Source organism: Phaseolus vulgaris, chromosome 7 (assembly GCF_000499845.2).
Source record: "Phaseolus vulgaris cultivar G19833 chromosome 7, P. vulgaris v2.0, whole genome shotgun sequence".
Classification (NCBI taxonomy): Eukaryota; Viridiplantae; Streptophyta; class Magnoliopsida; order Fabales; family Fabaceae; genus Phaseolus; species Phaseolus vulgaris.
In genome coordinates, this window is record NC_023753.2 from 15,180,901 (window position 1) to 15,190,693 (window position 9,793).

Below are 9,793 nucleotides of genomic sequence, written 5' to 3' on the forward strand. Positions count from 1 at the left end.
AAATCTGTTCAGTTTAAAACTGAATATGTTATTTTCATAACAGCTTTTCAACTATTTTTTGAAAAGAAGTTAGAAACTGTTTTCTATAAAAAGAAAAGCTTCTCTCACATGAAAGGATGCTGAGCAATTACGTTTTTGACAGAGATTAAACACTTTCTATGTGAGAAGAAGGATTGGAAAGAATTTTTGAAAGGTTTTCCAAAGGGATTTTCAAGTGTAATTGTTCTAGGAAAACTTTGATCTTGGTGAAGGTGCTGGTGCAGTTCAGCATCAAATTGAACTACTGGTTTTGAGTTCTTGCATCTTATTTTGAGGTGTTATCTTTCCTTTATTTTGGTTTGTAAAGGTGTAAGTGTTAGTCACTCCTTGATAGGGTTTCTTGGAGTGCAAGGTGTGCTGAAATAGGATTTTTCAGCATTGGTTGTATTGTTCTTCTAGTGTTCAAGAACTGTTGTGTTTGTAAGTGATTGATACTGTTTTTAGTGGATTCCACCTTGGAGTAAGGTGAAACTGGATGTAGCTTTGTATTAGTGAACCAGTATAAAAACTTGCTTGTCTTTCTCCTTCATCCATGCACTCGTTTCAAGTTTTTGCTTAATTCTGTCAAGAACTAAATCTGTTCTTTTGAGATCAAATCTGTTATTTCTGGGTTTAATAAAAACTGTCCTTCCTGATCTGTTAAAGTTCTCTAAACACTAACAAGGTATTTGTATATGAGGTTTTAATTGGTTTATGAACAAATAGTCTTATTCATTAAAACCTGACAAAGATTCATTCACTGCGAAACCTTGTGCTGAATAAACTTGGTTGATTTCTTGGCATAATCTGTATTCCTCAAGTTGATAAAAGCTAACCAATCTGATTCTGTTATATCTCTCTGGTTGATTGCAATTTTAATCTGAACAAGTTCAAATTGTGTTAGACTGTTCTGAAGAATCAATTTGTTCCTTTTAAAAACAATCTGTTCTTTTTCTTCTGATATACTAAAATCTGTGTGCATTTGCGAAAAAATTTATATGTTCAATTCACCCTTCCCCTCTTGAACTTAGACACTAATAGACCTAACAATTTTCACATTTCACCTGTTGTTTTCTTAACAAATTTAAAATTGTTTCTAAAATTGTTTTTGTTGTAAAGTCTATAAAAGGAAGATTGGTTTTCTTATTTAAAAACACACTTACATACTTGTTTACAAATATTTAAAAAGTTCTGAATGAATTTGATTTTCGGAGAGTTCTTTGAGTCTTTGAGAATTCTTTGTGTTGTCATTTTCATCACTAGTTTGAGATCAAAGGATTCATCAAAGTCCCTGTTTAAGTCTACTAAGTCTGCAAGAAAGGTGTATTTGTTTCATACCACTTCTTTTTTGTAAGGTTGTGTTGATTTGCTTCTAAGATAGTGTTTCTTGAAGCATAACATTGCTATAATAGTGTTTTACAGGGTGTGTTTGTAGTTCTTGTAGGGTTCAAAAATAGTTGTTCTTGAGCAATCTTTTGTAAAAGAATATTGTGGTTTAGTGAAATTCATCTTAGTGTGAGATGGGACTGGATGTAGCTCAGTTTTGAGTGAACTAGTATAAATCTTTGAGTGCTTTAAAGCTTTCTTACTCACTACTTCCTTTTTGCATAACTGGGTAATCTGGTGTGAAATTTTTAATGTACAGTTTTACAAATGAATCAATTGTTTTTCATTTGCTGGTTCTGTTCTAAAAAAATTAATTTGTTAATTGGGAAGATAATCTATTATATTTTCTTGACTGAAAATTGTATCAAAATTTCAATTTGTTCTTTTGTATTTTAAACTGTTAAATCTGGGTAGCTAAGATTGAAATCATGATTTGTTCTTTTTCAAGAAAAATCTCATAAAGTTTCTTTTATTTGAATATCTTGAAATTGGTTTTGAATTTGTGTAAGTGGAAATTTTAATTTGTTGTTTTTCTTATAATAGTATTCTGTTAAGGAAATTTTAACCTGTTGTTTTGTAAAACAATTTGTTGTTTTTTTGTCAGGATTGTATAAAGTTGTTTTTGCGAAAATAACAATGGAGACATCACCAGTAGTGAGGCCACTGCACAAGCATATATAAGTTCCCTAAAATAAAGTATATTTACAGAGGTTGATAATTTTAGTTTCTCTGATGCTCTTAAGATGTCTGCTATTATTGTAGGTACAATTGGCTCCAAAAAGGGAGGTTGAATGGAGCTTGAACTCAATTGGCCTTTCCAACTCAAGATAATTCACAAAATATAATAGATGAAGGACACAAAGATTTATACTAGTTCACCCCAAACACTAGGGCTCAACCAGTCCTCTTAAACTCCCCATTTAGGACCCTTAAGTATTACACACCTCTCCAGGTAATGAGTATTCTCCAATTCTCTAGGAAAAGTATTAAACACCTCTCTAGGTAGCAAGTATTAAACATCTCTCCAGGCAGCAAGCCTTAATCTCCCTGAGACTAAGACCTCTCAACAATTGAGAAAAGCACTCTCAATAAGAGAGAAAAGAGTGAAAGCTCATAGGGTTATCTTCACAAAGTGAAGGATATACAATAAGACTCACTCCCCGAAATATAAGTGCTCTAAACAACATATATAATGTATTCTCTCAAAAAGACTATACACATTCAAATCCTAAATCGCTTGTAGTAATCTTGTATTCTTGTATACCTGTGAATGTCTTCTTTATTTTCAAGGTATTTATATAAGTTTTAGATTGTGACTGTTGAGGCTTTGATTCTTCTCTTTGTTCACTTTGACATTGGACGCTTGATATGAAAATCCTCACTCTTTATTGATTCCAATGCATCTTAGACTTTAATTCTATTTGAATTGTTTCTTCTTTTATTCCAAATGTGAATGTTGATTCTTTAATATTGCATTCTCTGGGTATCCTTCATTTTCGTGCATTGTTAATCATCTTCTTCAGGTTTCACATTCAATATGACAACTTTATCTTTGATTATATTTTTTGCGTCTTCGAGCATATGAAATAATTTAAATTGTTTTCTTTGTGATCTTTAATGTGAAAGTTAACCATTTAAAGCATGTGACTGATTCTTCAATCATATCTTTGTCACTTGCTTCACTATAATTTCCTTCGATGCTAAATATGGAAATAATTGCTTGAGTTCGTAAATGTTGATGTGTGATATTGATATTTCTTGAATCATGTTTTGTGTTTCTTGAAATACGTCTTTGCATTAATGCGTTCTTGAACTTTGTATCCAATTCTGGACTTTGTACTAACTCCTCACTATGTTAGACGTTGTATTAGGAAAGTTCTTATTTGCGTATTTAATGCTTTATATCACTTGTATTCTTTTTAACTGTATCTATTATGAGATTTTCTTTTTGGTTATTTGAAGCATATTTGAATGTCATTAATGACTTTCCATGAGTTGCGCTCTGCAATAACTTCATTTTCATTACGTTCGTTGGACGCTCAATAAGGAAAAGTGTGCATGTTCTCCTTTACGTCTTAATTATTCCTAAACTCACATTCAGAAAATTTTGTGATTTACAGTGATATTAATATTTTCAATATTTCAGAGCAAATATATCACTGAATAATATTCTCTTAATATCTTAGAATAATCAATACATTCCATTTTTATATATGCTTTGGAACTCGTAGTCAGCACCTGCTCAAAATCAGGTTAGGGAAACTAGTTTTAATTTCAAATAGAACCCTAGGTTAGAAGATCTGGATGTGGGGGTGACGTGGTCACTAGTTCCAAAATTTGTTTGCAGAATTGATTGTTTTTTAATAATGTAGTGATTTTTTTAAAATAAAATGTAAAAATGTTGATTTTGATATGTAAGATTTATCTTAGATGTTTTTGTTTGAATCTGAAAAATTGGTTGATTTGTACAGTTGGTATAGTGTAAGTTACTTTTCAAGTGAATGAGTATTGAATTTGTTATTGTTTGAATGACTCTGAAAATGTTGAATGAGTATTGAATTTGAATGACTCTGAATGATGTAAATTGGGTTAGATATAATGACTCTCTATAGATTGATAGAGTGAATTAATGAGAGTATTCCTACCATGTTGAATAAGATATGTGTGTTTAAATTGTTAAATTTGATTGTATATGTATGATGAAATTAGGCAGATTTTTCTACTTATCTCGCTCAGGCAAGATAATTCTAACTGAAGCAAGAATAGAATGAAAAGTTGGGGTACTCTCAGGTTCATTCTCTCTCAAGTGAGAAGGAATCTTGCCTAGGCGAAAATGGGGTAAATTCTAGGGTTCAAACTTGCTCAAGCGAGAGGAGTTTTGTTGGGCGAGACCCATTCTCGCTAGCAAATTTTCGCTCAAGCCAGTAAAAAAACTTTCAAAATTAATTTTTTATTCTTTCTTTTGATAGCCTAGTTTATTATTGCTTATTGTTTTTAAGTGCAAATTTTAAATTATTTAAAAATATGATTAAAGGAACTTAGCTCTATGTTTAAGTGAATTTTGTGATATATTTGAATTTCTTATAAAGTTTAAAATATGAAGTGATTGAATGGTGTATTGATGTGTTAACTGAAGTATGTAATGAGGTGAAAGTGTGATCAAGAGATAGTATTTTCAAGAAAGGAAATACTGTGTTGAGATTGTTATTAGGGTGTGTTGAATTTTTTGTATCATGTGAATGAGACGATCCTGATGTAATGGAATTATATAGATGAAGTTATTCAGTTGGTGAGAGTCAAAGGAGGTTCATTGGACTAAGTCTGAGGTTTGAAAGAACCGATAAGAGCATATCATATGGATTTATCCTGTCATATGAGATGAAAAGATATTGAGATGATTATGAACATGGTTGTGTGGATTCACAGTGGGTAGTATGACAGGTGTAGGTCTCTGAATGTTAATTTCAATACATGAGTCTTCCGGAAGTAGAGTCAAGTGTTTGAGTATGTGAGTCAATATATATCTGACATGAGTAATATGGATGATGAATGTTGATACACACTTGATGATTTTGTACAAATTATGAGAATTTGATGCATTATGCTTGTTAATAAAAGTTAAATTTATATTAGAATTCTAAAAAATAGCTAGCTTACCATGTGTTTTGCTTTGTCTTTGTTTCCTTTAATTTGTGATGATTGTGTTAATTTGCACGAGAGCAGATTATGCTGCAGGTGAGAGAGTTACATAGTAGGGAGATGAAGATGCTTATATTTCCTTTGTGTTTTGTTTGATATGTGTATGTAAATATTAAAATACCTATGAAGAGGGATTACATTTTGAGAATTTGTATGAGTTTTAATTATATATATATATATATATATATTTGTTTATGTTTATATATTTATTTTGATATTTCATGCATATTATGATTATTATATAATAAAATTAGGCATGTTACAACAACTATTCTCCTCCTCTCTAGGTACACAAGTACTTTCCACCTCTCCAGGCAAAGTATTAAATACCTCTCCAGGTAGTAAGTATTGAACACCTCTCTAGACAACAAGTCTTAATCTCCCCCTCAAACTAAGACCTCCCAACAAGTGAGAAAAACACTCCCGACAAGAGAGCAAATAGTGAAAGCTCAAAGGTTATCTTCACACAGTGAAGGATTTACAATAAGGCACATTCCCCAAACTATGAGTGCCCTCAACAACAAATATAAAGTACTCTCTCAGAAAGAATGTACACAATCGAACGCTTAATCACTTGTAGTAACCTTGTATTCTTGTATACTTGTGTGTGTCTTCTTCATCTTGAAAGTGTTTATATAAGTTTTTAGATTGTGATCCTTGAAGCTTTGATTCTTCTCTTTGTTCACTTTGACATTAGACGCTTGATATGAATATTTTCGCTTTTGATTGATTCTTCTGGGTCTTGGACTTTAATTATATTTGAATTGTTTCTTCTATGAGTTCAAATGTGAATGATGATTCTTTAATATTGTAATCTTTGGGTATTCTTCATTCTCGTGCATTGTTCATCATCTTCTTCATGTTAGACATTGAATATCACAACTTTTGCTTTAATTATATTCTTTGGGTCTCTGAGCATACGAAATAATTTGAATTGTTACCTTTATTATCTTTGATATGAACGTTAACCCTTTAAAGCCTATGACTGATTCTTCAATCATAACTTTGTCACTTGCTTCACTGTAATTACCTTGGATGTTGAATATGGAAATAATTGCTTCATCATCAATTATGTGTCTCTGGTTTCTGATTCTCTTAATTGAGTTCATGAACAGTGATGTATGATATTGTTATTCCTTAAATCATGTGTTCTGTAACACCCCATAATTTACATATAACTATGACAATACCGGTTCTACATATTTCTATACAAGCTTACAGTTTTCCAAAACATTCCTAATACGTGATTAGGACGTATAGAAATACAAATATTTACAATATAAGTTTCAAAATCAACGCCTTAAAACTCTTTTGATCCTCAGACACCTGTAAGATCATCTACTCGTGTACGTAGTACAGTCATCGCAGTTCAAACACAACAAGAAAAGCAAGGGTAAGCTAATGAAAATAGAATTTTATAACATACACAATTAAATCAAAAGAGAAAACCAAGTTACATGATCAATTTCTCAAATTATTCAATTTTCTTCAAATCTCAACAATAAACAATCACATAGATCTCACATGGATCTACACATCCAGAATATTCAACAAAAAACGTCTTCCGGAAGACCCGTATTAAGTAAGTCCTACCAGAGACTAGCACCTGATCCAAAGATTACCAGCGAATCCAATAGAAAGGATCAGGGTAAGTTCAATACAACCCAAGTTGTGCATCTCATATGTCACGGTGTGCATGAAGTCCCCCATTAGCTTCTCACCACCTGATATCTTAGTCTATGTGACTTAGATCATCAGTGAAGCTCGGAGATCTCTGTTACCACATAGGCATCAATACTTAATACACAACAAACATCAGTCCATACATTATCCTGACATCAATACTTAATACACAGCGAACATCAGTCCATACATTATCCCAAATGTATGAATTCAATTCCACCTTTATTTCATCATACAATATCATTCCAAACACGATCCACAACATTCAAAAGCGTAATTAACATAAGAAAACAACACCTTAAATATTAAACCATCAAAATCTAATATTTTTACAAATTTAAATAATATATAAACAAACAACATCCCTGCAAGAGAAATTGAATATTGGGACCACGTCCCTTCCGCATCCAGATCTTCTATCCTAGGGTGCTATTAAAAATTAAATTTAGCTTCCCTTACCTTAATTGCTTGCTTTCCAAGCAACTTTCTAGAATTTTATTTCCCACAGTCTGGATAAGCTTCAAGATTTACGGACTCTGTTTGAAAATCTGATCGGGTAGAAATGTTCCTTAACTCGTCAGCTACAACGTGATCCGATCAGATTCTAAAATAGATGAAGATTGGGAGGGGAAAATTAAGAGAGAAGGGAAAGATTTAGAAAGAGAAAGAGAAAGAGAAAGAGAAAGAAATAAAAGAGGTACTGTGGTGCAGGGGGATAAGGTTCTTGTTGGTGTTTTAAAAAAAAAACACGCTGTTTCATTATCTCCAACTACAAAAATTTTCGTCCTCGAAAATGAAATTACCAAGAAAGAGATTAGGGTATGTTGCTTGTATCTCCTCTTCAATTTCCCAAGTGGAATCTCCAGATATGAGATCCCATCATACTTTCACCATGAGAATACTTCTTCCAAGAAGTTGTTTCACTTGTGAATCTAAAATTCTGATTGGCTTCACTTCAAATGACAAATTTTCTTTCACCTGGATTGAATCAGACTCTAGAATGTGACTGGGATCAGGTACATACTTTCTTAGCTGAGATACATGAAAAATATTGTGAATGTTAGCTAAAGGAGGAGGCAAAGCAATTTCATAAGCCACAGGGCCTATTCTCCTGTGAATCTGATAAGGTCCTATGAACTTAGGAGTCAATTTCTTGGATTTGAGTGCTCTTCCTACATCAGTGAACGGTGTAACTCTAAAAAAGACATGCTCACCCGCAGAGAATAATTAAAGGTCTTCTTCTTTGATCTGCATAAGATTTTTGCCTGCTGAGAGATATTTTCAATCTTTCCTGAATCATTTTGACTTTCTCATTGGTTTGTTGTATTAATTCTGGTCCAATTAACACACTCTCACCATCCTGAAACCAACACAGAGGTGTCTTGCACTTTCTTCCGTATAATGCCTCAAAAGGAGCCATTCCTATGCTAGCGTGGTAACTATTATTGTAAGTGAACTCTACCAGTGGTAGAATTTCATCCCAACTGCCCAAATGATCTAACACACAAGTCCTAAGCAAATCCTCTAAGGACTGGATAGTTCTCTCTGATTGTCCATCAGTCTGAGGATGGTATGCCGAACTAAGTATGAGTTTAGTCCCCAAAGCTTTTTGAAGTGTTCACTAGTACAAAATTTGAAAACAACGACCATTTATTTAGTGCGGCTTTGCGTTTAAACGCATTTGTAAAAAACGCGGTGGCATTTTTGTAATTAAATTGATTTACAAATGCGGTTCTAGGGTAAGACCGCATTTGTAAATCAATTAAAATGAATTACAACTGCGGTCATAGTAAAGACCGCATTTGTAATTCATTCTGAATTGAATTACAACTGTGGTCATACTAAAGACCGCATTTGTAATTCAATTCAGAATGAATTACAAATGCGGTCTTTACTATGACCGCAGTTGTAATTCATTTTAATTGATTTACAAATGCGGTCTTACCCTAGAACTGCATTTGTAAATCAATTTTACCCTAAAAATAGAAGCGCGCCACTAGTTTTCACTTTCACTTTCGTCTTCTCCGCTCTTCGTTTCAACGTTCTCAGCTCTCTCCGCTTTGCATTGTAAGTTTCAGCTCTCTCTGCTTCAACGTTTGTTTTCGTTTTCGTTTTTGTCATTGTCATTATTCACTTCCTTGGCATTGTCATTTCGTTTCCTTACTCGTTTTCTGCATATAGGTGGTTACTGTTCTATTGGGTTCGCTGGTTTTTTTATAGTATATATAATAAATAACAAATAACTAGAATATGAGCATACAACACTAATTCTGCATGTAATTATTTTTATTTTTTGCACTTTCTCTTTGCATATCTTTCTTTTTTTCCCTGGCATCATTTATTTTTTATAATTGTCACTTTAAACTACTTTTACTTAAATAAAAATGAATATGATATTAATCTTTATGGAATTATAATTCTATAGTGTATTAAACTTTGTTCTAGAATTTTAATTTTAGAAGTGACATATTTAGTTAGTTGTTAATTACATTTTAATAAAAGTTTTATGTTATGTTAGTTATTGTTACTTTTAGAATAGAAATATCGTGTTTGGATTGAGTCCGGGGGTGTTCGACCCTCAGCAAATGTGTGAGATTGAAGAGAATACTAATTATTAGAAAATCCTAACTATATTCCAGAATATATAATGGATCGAAGTTGGATTAATGTTGTTCGTATAAGTGATGAGTACGAAAGGGGAGTAGAGGAATTTATACAATTTGCGCAGCGTAACGCGATTATTAGTGGTCATGATGGAGCAAAGATCAGGTGTCCGTGCGTTAACTGTTTGAATGGAAGGATACTGGATGTGAATATCATGAGGGAACACCTGCTATGTGATGGGTTTCTTCGATCTTATACAACTTGGACATGGCATGGTGAATTATTAAATTTACCACGTGTTTCCGTAACTGAAGAATATGTGGGTTCTACCATGGATGAAGCAGTACACGATGATGGAGATGATGATCAATTGGAGGACATGATTCGTGATGTGGGAGCTGAG